Below are 19,565 nucleotides of genomic sequence, written 5' to 3' on the forward strand. Positions count from 1 at the left end.
ACATCACGAGTGAAGAAGGATATTGAAAACAATCGTTCTGTACAAGCTAAGCTTTCAGAAATAGTATCACATAAAGAAGTTTTAGACATTACTCTACGTTTTGGAGATCGATTTAGATCATCTTGGGAGTTTATGTTAAAATCAGTTCCAGTTGATGTTTCAGTCTTATAATAGTGCAATACTTTCATACCATTTTCAGCATCCTCCTGTTGCTGGAGTTTGCTGTATTTTCTGTCAGAATGTTCCGTTAGTGGGTCTTGAGCCACATATGGACGGATTGCTTCCAGTTCATTTTTGACATCTTTGAGTTTTGTTACATAATCATTTAATTTCTGACGTTTGATTCTGTGTTGGCTCTGAAAATAAGCTTCAGTCGATGGATCATCAACGTTATATGGACGACCTACTTCCACTTCATTCTTAATATCTCCAACAATAGCTGAAGAACTGCCTGGCTGGCTTTGGGGCATCTGAATTCTATCAAAATAAATTTCTGGTGGAGAGTATTCCGCCTTGTTAGAGAATTCCATATTACTTTCATCTTCTTCCACGATAATTTCATAGTTCTCCACCTCCTGCTTTGTGCTCCGTTCACAAAGGACGACGGCAGTAGTGCGTTTCAATTTTCCGTAAGTAACAGATTTCTGTTGACTTGAAAGTCCATTATTGGTCACAGAGTCTTTCGTTTGGTGATTGTTTGATGATAGATTCTGAAATCCATTTCCATAGCTCAATGAGCTTTCAAAATGTTCAAGAAGCACATCTTTCCGTACCTCTGGAAGACCTATTGATATTGTGAAAGAATTATTTGCTTCATCGTATCGTATACTTTCCTGTTGTTGCACTCTGGAGTTCTCTGATGTTTGGTAAGCTCTTCGGTCATGTACACCTTCCACATTTGGTAAGACTTCGGAATAGCCGTACGCATTTTCTTCTCGATCTCTGGAATATTGAAAGCTAGTCAAGATGTCTTCAGAGTGATGTCGACGTATGGAACGAGTCAACGGTTCACCTACGTTGTCATAATCGTTGATCTCGCAACTTCTTTCTCCATTATCGTTGTCGACGTCCATTTCCAGTCGTCGTATCTTGAATTCTGGCTTTGCTGTAGGATAGAAATATTCAAATGAGATTTCTTTCCAGTATAACAATGTTCTAGCTAGAGTATTATCATTTTCATATCTTTATTAGTGCCGTAACGTACGCAAATTTACTCGGTCCAGCAAATAACCTGGTGTGGGAGGAAATGAATTGGACCTGAGCAGCTAAGACTAGGTAGGGCCGTGATATCTACATTAGTAATATTGTAGATAGAAGTCTAGAACATAAACTGGAGAAGATAACAAACGTTAATCTTTAATCTCTTTTCACAATCATAGCCTAAGTCAAGTAAATGTTGAAAATAAATGCAGTAAAAGTAGAATTAAGAGGTTTTTAAAAAATACAGACGTGTGCAAATTTTTAGACTCAAACGATATGATTCAAGTAACATTTATTCTACAAAACTCATTTATTACACTCTGTTTGCAACAATTAATATTTAGTATGAAACCCTTTGTTCTTTATCATCAATTTCATGCGGTTTGGCATGCTGTTCATGAGATTTTCACATTGTTTTTTGATGTTTTCATCCCAGTGCCATATTTGGATAAGTGCTTCTATGAGGTCCACCCTGGTGGTAATAGTCTTTTTTTACGATAGACCAAATATTTTCAATTCAATTTGAGTCTGAGCTCTTACCTGGCCAAGCAAGGACGTCTACATCATTTTCAGCCAGAAAATTTGTTACTGATCTGGCTTTGTGGCAGGGTTCTCCATCCTGCATGAACACACATTCACCATCAGGGAACCGGTCCCTCATTTGTGGAAAATATCAAGTTTCTAGGACTTTTTGTACTGATCCTTCACATAGAGTCCTACATAATTATTTTGTGGCCAGTAATTCATGATAATTATTAAAATGTAAAAAAATGTGGTGCTGAGTCTAATAATTTGCACACGTCTGTAACTAAAGTAATTTATCAAATAGTCTAAGACAATGAATCAACTATCCACAAGACTAATGAAGCATGAAGTCAACCAGTAAGTCTGGCAACAGGTATTTCAGACAGACAGCAAGTCAGTCATGCTTATCAACCAGTGTGCAAGGCAACCAATAAGAAAATCAGCTAGTCAGAAAGTCAACCACCAAGCCGATTAATCAGTAAGTTAATCAATCAATTAAAAGTAATAAGAAGATAATAAAGCAAGCAGTTTCCACTAATGAATCAATCATTAAATATTAGGAAAGATTGTATCAGCGACTGATACACTCAATCAGTCAGTACAATCGTAGACTCTAAGGCTCAACTCGCACGGACCACAACTTTGCGATTATTTTGCAGTTTGTGTGTGGTTGTGCTGTCGGAGGAACCGACCACACGCTGACTTCTTTTTTTGTGGTCGCTTGAAATCCATATCGACACAGACAACCATACAGCAAGCTTGCGATTTGCCAAGAAAGCGTCCGTCGTTTCCAAGGATACGATATAAAGCGTCTGTCGTTTCCAAAGATACGATATATAGCGTCCGTCGTTTCCAAGGATAGATATAAAGCGTTTGTCGTTTCCAAAGATACGGTGTCGGAGGCGAGTGGTCGGCATGTCGCACTGTGAGAGTTGCGCTCGACCATCGACAGCGAGAATTTTGTGGGTGATACCTATCACTCACAACCACAGCCGTCGAGAATGACTTCAGTTTGTGGTCCGTGTGAGTTACCATAATCTGTTTCCATACTAATTATCAGCCTTGGTAGCATAGTCGGTATAGCGCTGGCCTTCTATGCTCGAGGTTGCGAGTTCGATCCCGGTTCAGGGCGATGGCATTTAAGGGTGACTAAATGCTACAGGCTCATGTCGGTAGATTTACTGGCATGTAAAAGAACTCCTGCGAGACAAAATTCCGGCACACCGGCGACGCTGATATAACTTCTGCTGTTGCGAAAGTCGTTAAATAAACCATAATTTAAATTTTCCATACTAATGCCTGACCGCCAATTGGACCACCGTTTTGTGGTTGTGCTATGATCCGTGTGAGTTGAGCCTAATCATGCTCACCCTAGTCTGTTAGCTATAGCTCTTCCAACAATCTGGTTGCCACTATCATCCCCGAGTAGTTTATTATTAACATTAACGTGCCAATCAACAACAGATGTCAGACAATAATAGTTTAACACATAGATGACTATACCATAACATAATTGAATTACTAAAGCATTTTGTAAATAAATTACAGCATGTTAATTTTTAATATATAATATTATCAATTGATTAACTCAGGCATGTCAGAAATCAGACTCTGAATGTGCAGTTATGTCCGCGGATCGCCGGTCTGTGCAGATTGCATCAATCAAGCGTTGCTCTTACCCGTTCTTAGCTGGAGGGGTGTACAATAATCTATTCTGCGCTTCTAGTCTTGGATTAAATATACATTTGGACATTATAAACATAGTTAGCAAAACAAAAAAAAAAAAAAAACACAGTTATTATCAGTGTCTGTATTTGACAACTGTAATATAAGAAACTTTAGGCTTACTCAGTTATACTTCACAAAGTAATGGTTTGTAAATCATAATTTATTAATATGATTTGTATACAGTATTTGAAGAAAAAAAATTGCAGTAATTTCGAAACAACAAGAAACGAACAAGTATTTCATTTTACGTAGTAGGTACTAATTATTTTAAAGTAATAGACCCTACTCTTTCATTGTTCGTCAAGCATTATTATTTACTGTGACCATTGGTACACAAATGTTGAAGAAAATATTATACTCCCAATTCATTACATGCAGTAGGACATTGTGACGTTTTTACACTGAAATCATTTCTTTGCTGTATGTCAATATAAATTAATATTAATATTAATAAATATTAATTAATCTTAGAATTTAAATTCACATATAGTTTATTTGAAAGCGTTGAGAGAAAGTATCGAAAAGTTGGGAGCGTTACCCAAAGAAATTAAAAGTGTAGTTCACAAGCTGTGAAGCGACGATATTCTCTTTATGTCAGATTTAATGATTTATTAATATAAGTATATTGAATTAATATTGTGACGTGAGATGGAAAATTTGCCGTTATACATTTTTCCAGAAAATTTTTCCGCCTTACAAATAGTTGTTTTCTTCATTCCTTACAACCTCAAGAGCCTCATATGTATTCCTCGCTATATTCTCATCACTTACCAGTTTATGAAATCAAAATCGTAAGTCGTCTAACCTTTGATGGCTGTGTTAGTACAGACTCCAAAACAACGCCATTGTCAAGTACTTTTGCCGTGAGAGTACTGATTAAGAAATAAACGGTGGCAGTATCATAATATGTGAACTTTACTAATCTGATCTAAATTGTCAACTCACAACATTATTACCTCGATATAGGCTGATGAAAGCCTTTAATTTTAAAATATTATTTTTGGCTGAGGAAAACATTATAACAATTATGTTATATGACTTGTAATTTTTCTTCTCAGTTATCTGTGAACTCCTCACTTTATTTATCATAACTCGTTCACAGACGCAGCCAAATCGGCACTCTTACTGAAACTGTGTTACTGAAACAAAAGCTGCTGCAGGTATTGTATAGCCCTGTCGCGTTCCCCTCCAAGGCGATTCACTCCCTCCAGGTAGGGGAATAGAGAGTGCACAACGCACAGAGACAGTTGCACAATGTGCAGGGTTTTGACATGCCTGGATTAACTGATTAACTTAGGTACTTACTAGAGATGAACAACGATCGAGAAAGCGAGACTAACAGCGCCCGTAAAGCCGAAAACCCGCACGACACTGTTGTATTACATCGCGTCCTTGACGTAAAGACTGGTTGGGAGTGTTCCGTCCGAGACTCGATATTGAGGACTCCCGAAGTTCCGAAGTCAAGCAGCCTTGAATCGCCACAGTTGTTTATACCTGACTGAACTTTTATCTACTTTGGGAACTGTTATATATGTAAGTTCTAAACAATCAAGTAGTCTATTTGAAACATCATCTCTACCTTTCATTGTATAATAATCCGTTCCCCAACCTTTATTTAATTACTAGGCCCTTATTAAAAGGCTAGGAATTTTCATTCATATGTTTAAGATCAAGTGTGCACCTCAAGTAAAAATATATTAATGTTATGTTTTATGTTTCTTAGAAATGCAAATTTATTTGAGAATTGTTTTATTTCTATTTATATAAACGTAGGTAATATCATATATTTGATAACTAAGATACTATTCTTAAAAAGTAAAGCCAGTAAGTAAGTAAGTAAGATACTATTCTGTTTTGTCTTTTTGTCTCATTTAAACATTTATAATGATATTTATTTCAATGATGTATGTTATTCAAAGTTACGAAATCTTTCCACGTCAACCAAATGTTATTTCGAAAATTATGAGCGAGACTCGGAGCACACGAGTATGACGAGTCAAGACTCGAAAGACAAATGCAACGAACACACAGAGCGAGAGCGGCAGTTTTGTTCATCTCTAGTACTTACCCATGGATTTATGTATCTAAATGACTGATACCGGTGATATCAAATCGTTCTTCACTTCACTTACCTCAAGGGACGCACTCAAGACGATACTCCGTCACTATGAAGTCAACACGAAGCTGCACCTCCACCTAAGACAATAAACAAAGTTTCATTGGTAACTAACAAACATCAATACTGTACGCGGAATTTTATCTCAAAACATTACCTTCCACGCAACATTAAAGCTGCAATGGTTTCTTGTACTACAGCAAATCATTTTGGTCATTGAGTATGGTGTGGATAAGGAAATAATTACACACAATAAAAGACGCATATAATCTCTTGAAAGGGATGCAAACTTCTACTTTCTTATATATTATTTTAATGTACCGAAGTACACATGATATTTCCATGCAGATATTCTGCATTATCATACGATGAAAGAGTAATGGAATGGAGAAAAACTCTCTCCGGCACCGGGACTTGAACCCGGGTTTTCAGCTCTACATGCTGATGCTTTATCCACTAAGCCACACCGGATACCCATCTGGTGTCGGACAGAATCGTCTCAGTTTAAGTTCCAACTCTTGGGTTCCCTCTAGTGGCCGCCCTCTGCACTACGTCATAGATGTCTTCGTGATTTAAGACGGCGCTTATTCCGTCGGATCCCGGCCAACTAGTCAATCATAACGAGTGCACCTCAGCACATGTGTGGACTTCAGTCCTGCGTTCATAGACATCTATGACGTAGTGCAGAGGGCGGCCACTAGAGGGAACCCAAGAGTTGGAACTTAAACCGAGACGATTCTGTCCGACACCGATATGGGTATCCTGTGTGGCTTAGTGGATAAAGCATCAGTACGTAGAGCTGAAAACCCGGGTTCAAGTCCCGGTGTCGGAGGGAGTTTTTCTCCGTTCCATTACTCTTTCATCGTATCTTCTACTTTGTTGCTGAAAATAGAAGGCCAGTTATTTTTCTGCTCCCTTGACCACAACGAAGGACTGGTAAATAATATGTAATTAAATAGCTCCAGTTTTAATGAAATAATATCATAATATTTTATTAATTTGCTAAATAAAAATTATAACATATTCATCACGTGTCAGATTATTAGCAGAGAAACTGATGTTTCCATCTAGAGCAATGGTTGTCAGCACTCGCTGAAATGGGTAACGGGTAAGCAATGGATCGTAATATGTCCTGTCGTGCAGCAGGAGGAGGGAGAGAGCATACCCGCTAGCAGCCACAGGTGCACCATAGTGCAGTCTCTTATCCGCGGGTGCACTGTGCTGACGACCCTGATCTAGAGGAATCAATGATGAATTTTCATGAAATTTTGCATACACATTCTTCTCTGCAGTTTGTGTTTAACTGCAATAATTAAGATACTATGACAAATAATTATTAATAGAAAATATCATGTGGTAAAAATTATTACGTGTAAAAGCGATAATTCGTACTTTGCACTTTATAGTAGTTAACATTGTCTTATGACGTAAGTTACAAATGAAATTTAAAATAATTACATTTATGGATTTTGAGAAATTGTAGTTTTTATAAAATGCTAGAAAAAATAAGCAGATATTCCATTTTAAAGTCACAATTAATCTTTAATAATAATAATAATAATAATAATAATAATAATAATAATAATAATAATAATAATAATAATAATAATAATAATTTATACAGGATGTTAAAAAAAGTATCCAATATTTTAGGAGGTGCTAGTATGCATCAAAACAAAAAATAATAAGGTCTAATAAACATGGGTCCTACAACACATACTTTCTGAGATCTGAACACTTCTTCATAAGAGGTGTTTAATCTGACGTCCGTTCATGGCAATGCATTCCTCTGCCCTTTGGCGTAAGGAATCACGCTGTCTTTGAAATTGACCTGGTTCCTTCATGTGTCCCCATAACCAGAAGTATAGGGGATTTAGGTTTGGGGAACGAGCAGGCCAAGATGTGGGGCTTCCCCGACCAGTGCAGTGGCCCTGAAATATCAACGTCAGGTGTTCACGCACATTGCGGAGAAAATGTGCTGGTGTGCCATCGTGCATGAACCACATCTGTAGTCCTGATGACATGGCACATTCTCCAGCAAGGCAGGCAATACGTCAATAAGAAAGTCCTGAAAGTCTCTGTGGTAGCACGTATGGCCCTATTAATCTATCACCAAGAACGTCTGCCCACACGTTGATTGAGAATCGGTGCTGATGTCTTGTTTCTTCAACTGCATGGGAATTTTCGTCAGCCCACACATGCTGATTACGAAAATTCACAACACCATCTCTGCTGAATCCTGCTCATATCCGCAACCAGACTTTTGTTTTCAGTATTCCTTGCGACGTATCATTATTCCATGCCAGGGGTGTCAACTACGATAGTCTGCTGTATTGTAGGGCAGAGAAATGCATTGACATAAATGAACGTCACAATTGAGCACCTCCTATGAACAACTGTTCAGATTTCAGAAAGTATGTGTTGTATGATCCAAGCTTATTAGAAATTATTTTCTTATTTTGATGCATACTACCACCTCCTAAAATATTGGATACCTTTTTTAACAGCCTGTATACTAAAATGAAGCCCATGTTGTATTAGTGTGCAATTTTCTTCTGATCTTTGTCAACAGATAAATATCTAAGCCTATTACTAACTAACAAAAAATGCATGCTTTTAGCTCAGGCTAAGTTTATGAACATCCGATTAAAAGTCAGCAATAACATTTTTTTGCGTTGTTATTGCAACAGAAATGGGGTGGGAAAGAAATGGAGAGTAGTCTATGCGATAAGAATGACGCGAGTTTCTACGTAGGTATCCCCGGGCCTGTGAGCATATTTGTTATTGCTTGACCGTGTTTATTATGAGTCACAGAGTTCTGCCAGTTCCCATTACAAGCATCAGTTATTTTCCTACTACATGAACAGTACAGATTCCTTTGTCTGCATTCTTCACATTCCAGACATAGCACAAAGTAGCCTGGTACTGTAACACAACAGTTTAAGCGTTTTTAGAATATTCTACGTTCAAACAAAAGCAAGCCATGCTTGTACTTGATTGTGAGCACGTACGCATGCAAAAGGACGATGCAGACAAGTGCGTACATGCATATCACATATACAGAGACATCATTTTATTTTTACTAACATTTCTAATATTAACCTGGCTATATCTTTGGATCAAAGATTAAGAACCGGAAACACCGTTTGTTACCCCCTTCCACGACTGGAGTTCGATGATACTGGCGTAATATACAAACTTTACTAGGTATAGGGGTTCGAGTCCTCATGGGGAAGAAATTTTCTCATGAAATTTCGGCCAGTGTATGGGACCGCTGCCCACCCAGCATCGTGATGCACTTGGGGAGCTACGATAGGTAGGGAAATCCGGTTGCGAATACCAGCTATAACGGTTGGGGGGATCATCGTGCTAACCACACGATACCTCCATTCTGGTTGGATGATCGTCCACCTCTGCTTCGGCATGTGGGCGTGAGGCCAGCAGCGGGCTGGTCGGTCTAGGCCCTTCACGGGCTGTAGCGCCACGGATTATTATTATTATTATTATTATTATTATTATTATTATTATTATTATTATTATTATTATTATTATTATTATTATTGCTAGGTATAGCAGAGAAGAAAAGTAGTTCATTTACGTAAATTAGAAAATATCGCGATTTTGGATTTGATAATTTTCATTAGGTGTTTGTTTAATCAAAATACAGTTCAGTATTAACAATGAGTGTTTTTACCGTTGCTTACGAGATTATACAAGCTGGCGCATAGGCTTGAAAAACGAGTATGAAGTGGTTCCCTCGTAATGCCAATTCCGCCGCTCGGAGCGCTGGTCTGCCCCATATATTCATAGCAGAACACTTAAAAGACATTGACATTTGGGGCATTTAAAGGACTCACCATTGCTTATTAAATGCTTCGTACAATATTTTATGGACAATAGACGTAATTTGCAAACTTCTACTCCTCAATTATATTACAATAAAAGGCTGTCATTCTTGATATTAAAACATATTACATATAAACTGAGGGACTGTCTGCTCTGTACTTCAGTTCATACACCAAACATTTCCGGAAATAAATTAACTTGACATCTTACATATACACACTATAGCCTACCCTTTTCACCTAATATTATTAATATTGTTATTAAATAAGATATTGCAACTAATTAAGGTACTGCATTATCTTTAATTTCCTTGAATTCATAATTACGTAACAATACACAGGTCTAAAATACAGACAAATACACATTAATTAACTAATAAGTACAGCATGAAGATAATTCATTACTTTTGTCGGCATTTTCTAAAAGAGAAAGGGAAAACAGTAACAACATTATCTTCAATGTTTACATCACGTCGTTCACATTTTCATTAGGCCTATATCAGTAATGCTTGGTAAGTGAAACAATGCATGAAATTATTTTACATTTCGGGTCACATCATTCGAGAGTCGGAAAATGCAATTCGCCACTTTTAACATAGCATTGCTTGTTACATGATAGAACTTTGACATTTACCTTAACCTATAAAGATACGACCTGTTGGTACAGAGTTCTTCACATAGCAAAACACAGACAATTTTCGAATATAACTTAGCTGAACAAACTTCAAATAACACTGTAATATGCTTGGCATATTTGTAATATTCGTACTCAATGAGTAATGCACAATTAATCGAACTATTTTCACGATGCACAATGCTTTGTAATGGTACTATTCATCATTTCATAGGGCAGGGAGGCGAACCTAGCGGCAGAAATTGTCATGACTCACAGAGACCTACTCTCGATCGTGCTATGCGCCAGCTTGTATAATCTCGTAAGCAACGGTTTTTACTCACGAACTGAGCTTTCCATGCGGACGTATTCATTATGCAGTGTATATTATACTGTCTACAGCACATTAGCGTACACTATAGAGAATGAAGTTAAATTGAAAAATAATAATAATATGGATATTTAAACACATTTTTGAAAATGGTGGCCGTTAATTTCGATACAGGCTTCAGTTCTAATGTGCATATTATCGCACTATACACTATTGCAAGTAATTCCAATTACCAGGTTCGTACTTCGTATCAGTAACTCATGTTGAAATAATTCTGTACCTACTCTATAAAAGAGACCTTACGTACTGTAAATTCAATCTTCACTTCTGACCGATCCGAAAAAATAAAATTACTCAGACATGTTATCTACTGTCCGTCCAAGTGGTTACGTCGCAGCGTCGTAGAAAGGCAGGAAATCACGTGACAGTTTATTACTTAACGAGGCCCTTTTATTTAAGTTATTTTAAATAATTGTATGGGTATAATATTACGTAGATGTCCAATTCCTAACAGAAATTAATGTTCTCAGAAAAGAGCTAAGACAGCCCAGCCACTAGCATTCACAGACAGGCGAATAGAAGCAGGTGGAGGAAACCGGGATGCGACGTAGGCAAATGGGAAATGATACAGTATTGAAAGCTCTTTCGTCACTGGAAAACGCGAACAAATTTTTGAAACGTACTGTTTACTATGACCGTAAGGCTACTATGACTGTATATGCGGTCTTGGATATGTGTTGAGGACGGTTGAATTTCATTAGTAGGAGGAGTGGGAGTGAAGTACATTAAAAAACTGAGTTACAATAAAAAGTGAAGTACGGTAAAAATAAAATGATGTCCCTGTACATTTGTATGTATGCACGTGTACGCAGTGCTGCAAATTCAGAGGTCTTCCCGCTAGACCTGGCGTTTTCCAATGTTAGTTTAGCGAATGAAATTTATGAAATTTGTATTGCTGATATAGGCGTTTAGCAAGTTTTTTTAACGTTCACAGCGGCAAAATAATTTTATTTTACATTGCAATATAGCAATTCAGAGACTTCCGCATCGTTTCTCATCGGATTTTTAATAATCGAGTTGGCGACACTGTAGTGTACGTCCAGTATGGTAGAAAATACGTGTGTGTATTTATATATGTGCTAAAGAACCACGTCTGTGTACATCAGGAATGTCAAGGTCAGAGCACGTGAAAGACTCTACGTGCTCCCAAGCGCTCACGGGTTGCAATAAATCTATTCTGCAGGCAGTAGCGGTGAGAAAGAAGAGGTGAACAAAATTAACTCTATTGGCCTACCACTGCAAGATGAATTGAACTGCTGTTCAGTAATAGATAATGTGTTACACTCATACAAGAAAACAAGAAATAAAAGCATGTTTTGCAGCTTACACCTCTCTAATAAATGCAATTAATTATTATTGTTATTAACTGTTACATAATCACGTACTACTTATATGAGCATCACCATACTTCTAGAAACAAATTTAAATTCCTGACTTCTCGAATAATTCAGAAGTGCTTTTTTTTATTTTTGCCGTCATCAGCCTTCTTATGCCTGGTGAAATGTTTCCTGCAGCAAAATAATTTCTACTGGAAGACCTGAATTGGCTAACATTCCAAGTCCATTGAAGTAAATTTTTCAGGACCGCGAAGGAACTATATAGGCTTGCATTATGAATATTGAAATAAATATTTATATAATCCAAAAAACATAGGCTTTGAATCGAACTTAGGATATTCTTTTTTACAGAGTGATAGCCTATGTAAAACACAACTTGTTACGTAAAAAGTCGAATTCGCTAAATTTTGTACTTGGAATGTTTTTCAATTCAAGTATTCAATTGTAACTGTGTTGGTATATTTTCTGGGTTTGATGAGTAAGGATCAGAAAAGAAATCCAACTTGAGCTGGAGCAGGTCAATATCTTTAAATCGTCTTTTTTAAAACATTGTAGTATTTTACACTGTTGAGCAGGAGTTCAGTAACTGAAGGCGTTGAAATAAAAAAAATTGTGCTGTGAGATCTATGACATCCACAATGAAATCTTCATCTGAAAGCTTTTAACAATATCTGTCGACACAAATTAATTGATTCTTCTCTTGCGATCTCAAATTCAAAACGTTCAGATGCTCTAATATATCCTTGACAAAGTTACGTTCCTCGATCCAAGTAGAGTTCACTAGTTCTGGACTGTCTCTGTTTTGCAATTATGAATTCTGATAAGTATTCACGCAATTCAAAATACCTGGACAGAATAATATCATAATGGTAAGAAATATCGTCAAACTGAGAATTTATGTACGAAAATCTGGACAATTTACAGACAACTCGTAACTGACATGTAACGAGTCTACGCCATTAGCAGCACACACTTTTGTTTGTACTTTATTCTGTAAACATAAATACAATGCTATGAGGAAGAAGCTCTAGAATACATCTTCACATACATTTACTACTATTTAATGTCAATAAAAACAAACTAATTTGAATGTTACATCATTCAGTAGATGAACTAATAATTTCAGGCGTTTGACACTGCTTGTCTTTGTACTAAATAATTTCCACAAACCAACAAAGAGCATCACCTCATCTTTCACTTATATACGAAGACAAGAGTCCAGTCAGTCTGAGACATATTGAACGATTTCTTCGTCAATGTGTAATGTACAACCCTTGTGTTTACTAGCGACTTGTACCTGCGTGCCTTACGTGCTCTGAGCAGCGCATACGGGCTATGAGCACGTTTGCGCTCTCGTTGACATCACTGGTGTACATGGACAATGTGAAAGAACGCACTTGTAGACATATGCATATACAGAATGGAAGTAAACTTATTAAATATTATATTGATTCACATGAGCTACAGATCAGGCTATTAGGAGTAAATTTTGAAATTTAATATTTTGTTACGAGCAATAATCTGTTTAACATTTTTAATTTTTTCAGAAAAATGCAAAATGTAGCAACACTGATAAACATAATGAGCTGTCCATATTGGATCTGCACAAGCATGGATGTAATTCAACCCGAGGGTACTCCTGCGGCAGTGTTGTCTGCTTTCCACAGCATCAACAACATCGCAGAAGTGACTAAAAATGTTTGCTTTCCTCGTTCATTTCTTTTAGAACTTGGAACCTTACAGTCAATTCATTCGGTAATCTTCCGTAATATTTTATAATTAATTAAAACATTTCTTAGTCTCTTGTACAAATGATTTCAGAGAAGAAAATTGGTTTAAGGTAGACTGCTGACATTTCAGACCAGTGGTCGTCAGCACTCGCTGAAATGTGCAAAGGGTAAGCGGTGCCGTCCCGTGTGCACCGTCGTGCAGCAGGAAGAGATAGAGAGCATACCCGCTGGCAGCTATGAGTGCACCATGGTGCACTACATTTCCCGCGGGTAAGAGACGCTAGCCCCAGGGTGCTCTGTGCTGACGACCCCTGTTTTAGACACTAATCCCTGAATCAAACTGACTCAAGGTTATTTAATGTTCACTATATCCCGGCAGCAATGACGTCGTGAAGGGGGGAAGGGGAGAATACGTAGCCTACACTCGTTGTGTATAACTAAATGTTTCAGAGTTGACACGATTCATTTCATTCAATTAGTTGTTCTACCCAAGGGCAGGTTTTTCACTGAAAACCCAGCTTTCTCTAGTTTTTCCTATTCTGTGCCTTCCTCTTTGTTTTCTCATATGATCCATATATCTTAATGTTGTCTATCATCTCATATCTTCTGCTCCGAACTCTTCTCCCGTTCACCATTCCTTCCAGTGCATCCTTCAGTAGGCAGTTTCTTCTCAGACAGTGACCCAACCAATTCCTTTTCCTCTTCCTGATCAGTTTCAGCATCATTCTTTCTTCACCCACTGTTTCCTGCACAGCTTCATTTCTTATTCTGTCCGTCCACTTCACACGTTCTTCTCCAAAGTTGATACGATGGACTGCAGAATATTGACGACAAAAAATTGACAAATAAGTCAAAAGTAAAGAAGTCTGTAAATTACAAATTAAAATTACTGTATAGGAGTTTGGCAGACAACATTTTTCTAGTGATGTGAAAATAATTAATTGCAATTGATGTAGGCTTACCGGTAATCTAAAAATCAATGTTGTAGAGTAGAAAAGCTCTCATACAACAGCATACAACTTAACTCTGAAGGACATAATAACCAGCTAAAAATTTTATAAATAAACGAACAGGAAAGGACATCCCAACTTCATCATTTCAATGTAATAAAACTGATTTTTTTTTTAAGATTTATATCATGCGTTTTTTCGTGCGGATATCTCACTTCAAAAATTAAATTTTGAACGTTATGAGATACAGTAGATAAAATTATAAGGAGGTTTGAGGGGACAGTCAGGTTACCTTAGGTTAGGTTAGGTTAGATCAGATCAGATCAAGTTAGGTTAGGTTAGTGTAGGTGAGATAGGTTAACATAGATTTGCTTATTTCATGTTTTTTATTACTTTATGTAGAGTTTCATATATTTGAAATTCGTCTACAGAATTTAATTTATTTCAACAAATAATTTCTGTCAGAATATTTTATACCTGATATTGGGTTGAGAGTGAAAATACGCATTTGTGGGGAAAAAATTATAAGTGTTTTAATATTCGGGGGAAAATGCGAAAATTCGACGGTTTTTTTTTATTTTTTCGGGCAGAAAAAGGCAAATAGTTAATGTAAATAATTATCCAAGAGCCCCAGTATATATGCTACTTGTTGACAGTCGTGCGAAATTGTTTTCTACATGCAGGTGGACTCCCATCAAGACTCAATCCAAATTGTAATTCCATATCTGTACATCTGTTATCAGGCAGTACATCTCACTTGACGATATGCGTCAGACGAAGAACAAATTGTTTGTTTACATCTGAAGTTTGACTAGTGTAATATGTATCTAATCGGCGATGTATGCAATAGAGGGGAGGAGGAACTGGCCACCTTATCCCATTATCTTCTGGCCTAGTTGCCTCATAAGTGATTCCTCAATGGTATCCCTTATGAGGTTCAGATCAGTCTTCGGACAGTTGACTACACAATAACGTGGTAGTATTCACCTGTTGCACGTGGTAATGAATGAATATATCGCAGTCATATTGTTCACATTAGACGTCATAAGCGAACGGATCACTATTTAAATCTAAACTTTAATGTCAATTAATATATCGATATCCTTAAAAAAATAATATCCGTATTCGTTAGCACTAAAGGTTTTCCTGCTGGTGGGATGTAGACCCCCCAAACACCTACTGTCCAGTAATTTGCTCTCCACTTGCACTAAAAATACTTTCTTGCTGGTGGGGTCCAGGCCCCCAAACATCCACTGTTTAGAAATTTGCATTTGGAACTCTCGAGCAAACTTAAGTACTTGAATTACACGTCTCATCAGCACGTGCCATTATGGCGACCATACATACATTCATTACTACGTACAACAGGTGAATAGTTCTAACTACTCTGTGAAAGTAGTGCCGAAGAGCAATACCAATACTATTCGTAATATGTAATGATTAAATAAAAAATGGTGCCTCCTTTGGTCTAGTTCTTCTGTAGAATTACCTAATAGGTACGCATAAAATACACGTAACATAAGTTTATCATAGTCCTACACCTTTACACATTAATAATACAAGAGTAACGCCACTAAGTAATACAGAACAATATACGCATAACAAATTACTACTCGTGCATGCCCATAAATTATTAGAAATAAAAAAGCAAATGCATAATATACAGGGTGTAAGCGGTATAAGTGTCATTATTTTAACTGATGATTATTTATGCCATAAGGAAGAAAAAATGTAGTCACAATTTTTTTCTAATTGCAATATTTAACTAATTATTAAAGTTTATAATATTAGACGTTTTGCAACGTAGCTGGATGGGGAGAAGGGAGCTTAGATGTACACAGTACAGCTCAAACAGGCACAGACATACCGGTATAGATGCTCTGTTTTAATGCAGAAGCGGACAATGATAATACTGTCGTTTACATAAAACGAGCAGCAAATACAAACTTTCAATCTCGTTAATAAAACGTTATGGTAAATTTACATTTTATGTAACAATATTGCTCCATTTTTTATTTTATGTCTAAAAAATAAATAATAATGGTTTTCTGCACAAAATCACACGAATTTTTTCTCTAATGCAAAATTTTTATCTCTCCCGCTTCTGTAAAGTAGTATCATTTTTAAACAAATTTCTGGTTGTGTGATTTTCGAAACGGGGTAAGAGACTCCAAGTTTCTAAAAATCGTTGAGAAACTGCTATAAAAGTTCGCCGATTAGGTAACCTTCTTTGAGGAAAACGTTGACGGTACATCTTTCTTGCCTCACTTGAATTACGACGACTTTCTCCATAAATTAATAACATATGATATTCCTAAACTGTGAATGACATTGTAAATTGTTTATCGAACACCCTGTACTGAACTGTCATCCGCTCTGCAGTAGACCTAGGACAGCGAGCTTGAGCTCAGCTGATTCTTATTTACGTCTGTGCAGAGTACTGCCTGCTGAACTTTGCCACGTCTCTCATGCCAGAATATTAAGAAATTTAAGCGTGCATTTTTATTTAATTTCACGAAAACGTAATAGAACACACAAATATTTATTTAAACTAAAATTAACTCTTTGCTAGATATACCTACTGATGTAATTGTTTTCGTAATTTTACTAACGATGCAAGCAGTATAAAGCGAATAAAATGAGAGAAGAAATATTATTTCTGGGAAAACTATCAACTTTTGACCCTATGTTGTATGGATATTTTTTGATCCTGTAGACCGTCCTCGACGACTGTGAAAAGGACGGCACTTATACCCCTTACATTCTGTGTACATGCACCAGGCAGTGCTCAAAACACACTCTTCATTCACGCGCATTGGAAGCATAATGCACATACACATACTCATAGTGTACATAACCTACTCATAACGCACGTAACACACGCCATAATATACAAACACATAGCCTAAGTCCGGAATAATGCAGATCCTTTAACATATCAGCGTAAAATATGCATACACGTTACGCATACGGTTATTGTATACAGATAATCATTTATGTTCACATAGACCTATATTCATATAATGAATCACACGCAATTATGCAAACTTAAGTATAGTATATTGACAAGGAGCGCTCACAAACACGGAGTTACTCTGTAATTAGAATGATAAACAGAATTAAGCCTGAGACTACTGTAGCTTTTCTTAGGAACACGAAAGCTTACGTTGTTTAAGACTCACAGATTATTTCATCTTTAAGGGCACTGAATAAAACGGGACATCAAGATCTTCGCGTTTCGGAAGAGCTGTGACACTAGCTACAACTGTAATTTTTCTCGTAAATATTCTTGGAGTCACTGCGCAGCTATTCAGATATTTGATGGAACATAAAGATATGAATTAACGTTAGATATTTTCTTATTTAACACAGTTGTTGTAACAAGAATTACAGACTCCAGATGCATATTCGAGTTTCGATCTTATTAAAGCAGAAATAATAATAATAATAATAATAATAATATGTTTGTTACTTCTTTACGGTTGGAATACATACCCATTTATTCGAAGAATGCAGTGGAGCAATTCAACAACACTCACGAGCTTCCTAGATACAGGAAGATACTGAGAGAGCAGCGACAGTAGACGTTTAGCAGAGTGTTACAAGAATGACCAACAGGAGGCGAACATAATATCTTCATAGGGATATTTACGTAGGACTCTATGTTGCATTCTTCGACCTTAGGCAGAACACTGAATGAATGATGATTGTATTATTTGTCTGTTAAAGGTTCAGTTAAGTTCAATAAATTGATTGTAAGATGCCATTATAAGGAATAATAATTCAGACTTTTAAGGATTAAGAAGCTTTAAATGGCGATATGAAACCATTTCATCTTGAATTTTATTTATTTATTTTTATTTATTTATTTATTTATTTAAATATAAATAATTCAGACTTTTAAGGATTAAGAAGCTTTAAATGGCGATATGAAACCATTTAATATTGAATTTTATTTATTTATTTAAATTTAAATATACAGAATAAAGAATACAATTACAAACAAGAGAAATAGAAGTAAAATAATACAATGAATATAAAAAAGGAGATACAATAGTATTAACAAAATTTGAGACCCAATGAGCAGCGCTCGTGTTCGGTCGCAGTTCAGACATAATATTAATAGGCCTATGAGAGAATATAAAATAAAATAGGAACTAAAATTTAAATTACAACGGCAATGGAATTGTATAGAGAAGAATAATATCGCACGTGAAAAGTAGGACAATTTATATATATATATATATATATATATATATATATATATATATATATATAAAATGTTATGTTTTATTTAACGACGCTCGCAACTGCAGAGGTTATATCAGCGTCGCCGGATGTGCCGGAATTTTGTCCCGCAGGAGTTCTTTTACATGCCAGTAAATCTACTGACATGAGCCTGTCGCATTTAAGCACACTTAAATGCCATCGACCTGGCCCGGGATCGAACCCGCAACCTTGGGCATAGAAGGCCAGCGCTATACCAACTTGCCAGCCAGGTCGACTATATATATATATATATTTCAAAATTATAGAATACAAATATAATATAGATTGATTAATTCATACACATAGGCTATAAATTTATTTAATCAAATTGAAGATATTAACACGTTTCTAATTTCCTTGTTATATGTTAGTGGGTTACATGTTAGAAGTTCTGGGTGCAATTTAGCTAAAGCAATTTAAAACCGAGGGCCAAAATTAATGCTATGCTTTAGACCAGCAGATGTGAGACATTTAGGTTCTACTAATGTTGAATTAATATTTCGTCTTGTGTCATAATTAGTCTTCGTTGAATTGCCACACGCAGCATGCAATCAGGTTGCCGATGTACGGTAGTATAGAGGAGGTGAGCGATCGCCCGGTCTCGTAGTATAAGCAGTTCATGTTAAGAGTTGTGACCGGTCCAAATAGATAGAGCAGCTATAGCTAATGTATACCTATGTAAGCACTTATTTTTGCATTACTGTGGTTGGAATAGTCAAAGTTTAACATTTGTTCAGTGCAGACAAGAATTCAATCAAACATACTACAATGAGAGTGTTGCTGTTCCAAAAAAATTACTCCTGGAATAACCTTACCCCCGCAGCCAGTCTTGACCCGTTGGGGAACGTGGTTGAATTCTGT

The 19,565-nt window shown here is 36.5% G+C and overlaps 1 long non-coding RNA gene across 1 annotated transcript; it reads right to left on the reverse strand.

Moving 5' to 3' along the window:
- Window positions 1–588: 588 nt before the first annotated feature.
- LOC138698879 (uncharacterized) lies at window positions 589–18,067 on the reverse strand. Its single transcript, XR_011331976.1, has 3 exons — window positions 17,931–18,067; window positions 5,586–5,649; window positions 589–1,105 (listed from the first exon to the last, which is right to left on the reverse strand). It is a non-coding gene; the product is annotated as an uncharacterized lncRNA (long non-coding RNA).
- Window positions 18,068–19,565: the final 1,498 nt, after the last annotated feature.

This window comes from Periplaneta americana, chromosome 4 (genome assembly GCF_040183065.1).
Source record: "Periplaneta americana isolate PAMFEO1 chromosome 4, P.americana_PAMFEO1_priV1, whole genome shotgun sequence".
Lineage (NCBI taxonomy): Eukaryota > Metazoa > Arthropoda > Insecta > Blattodea > Blattidae > Periplaneta > Periplaneta americana.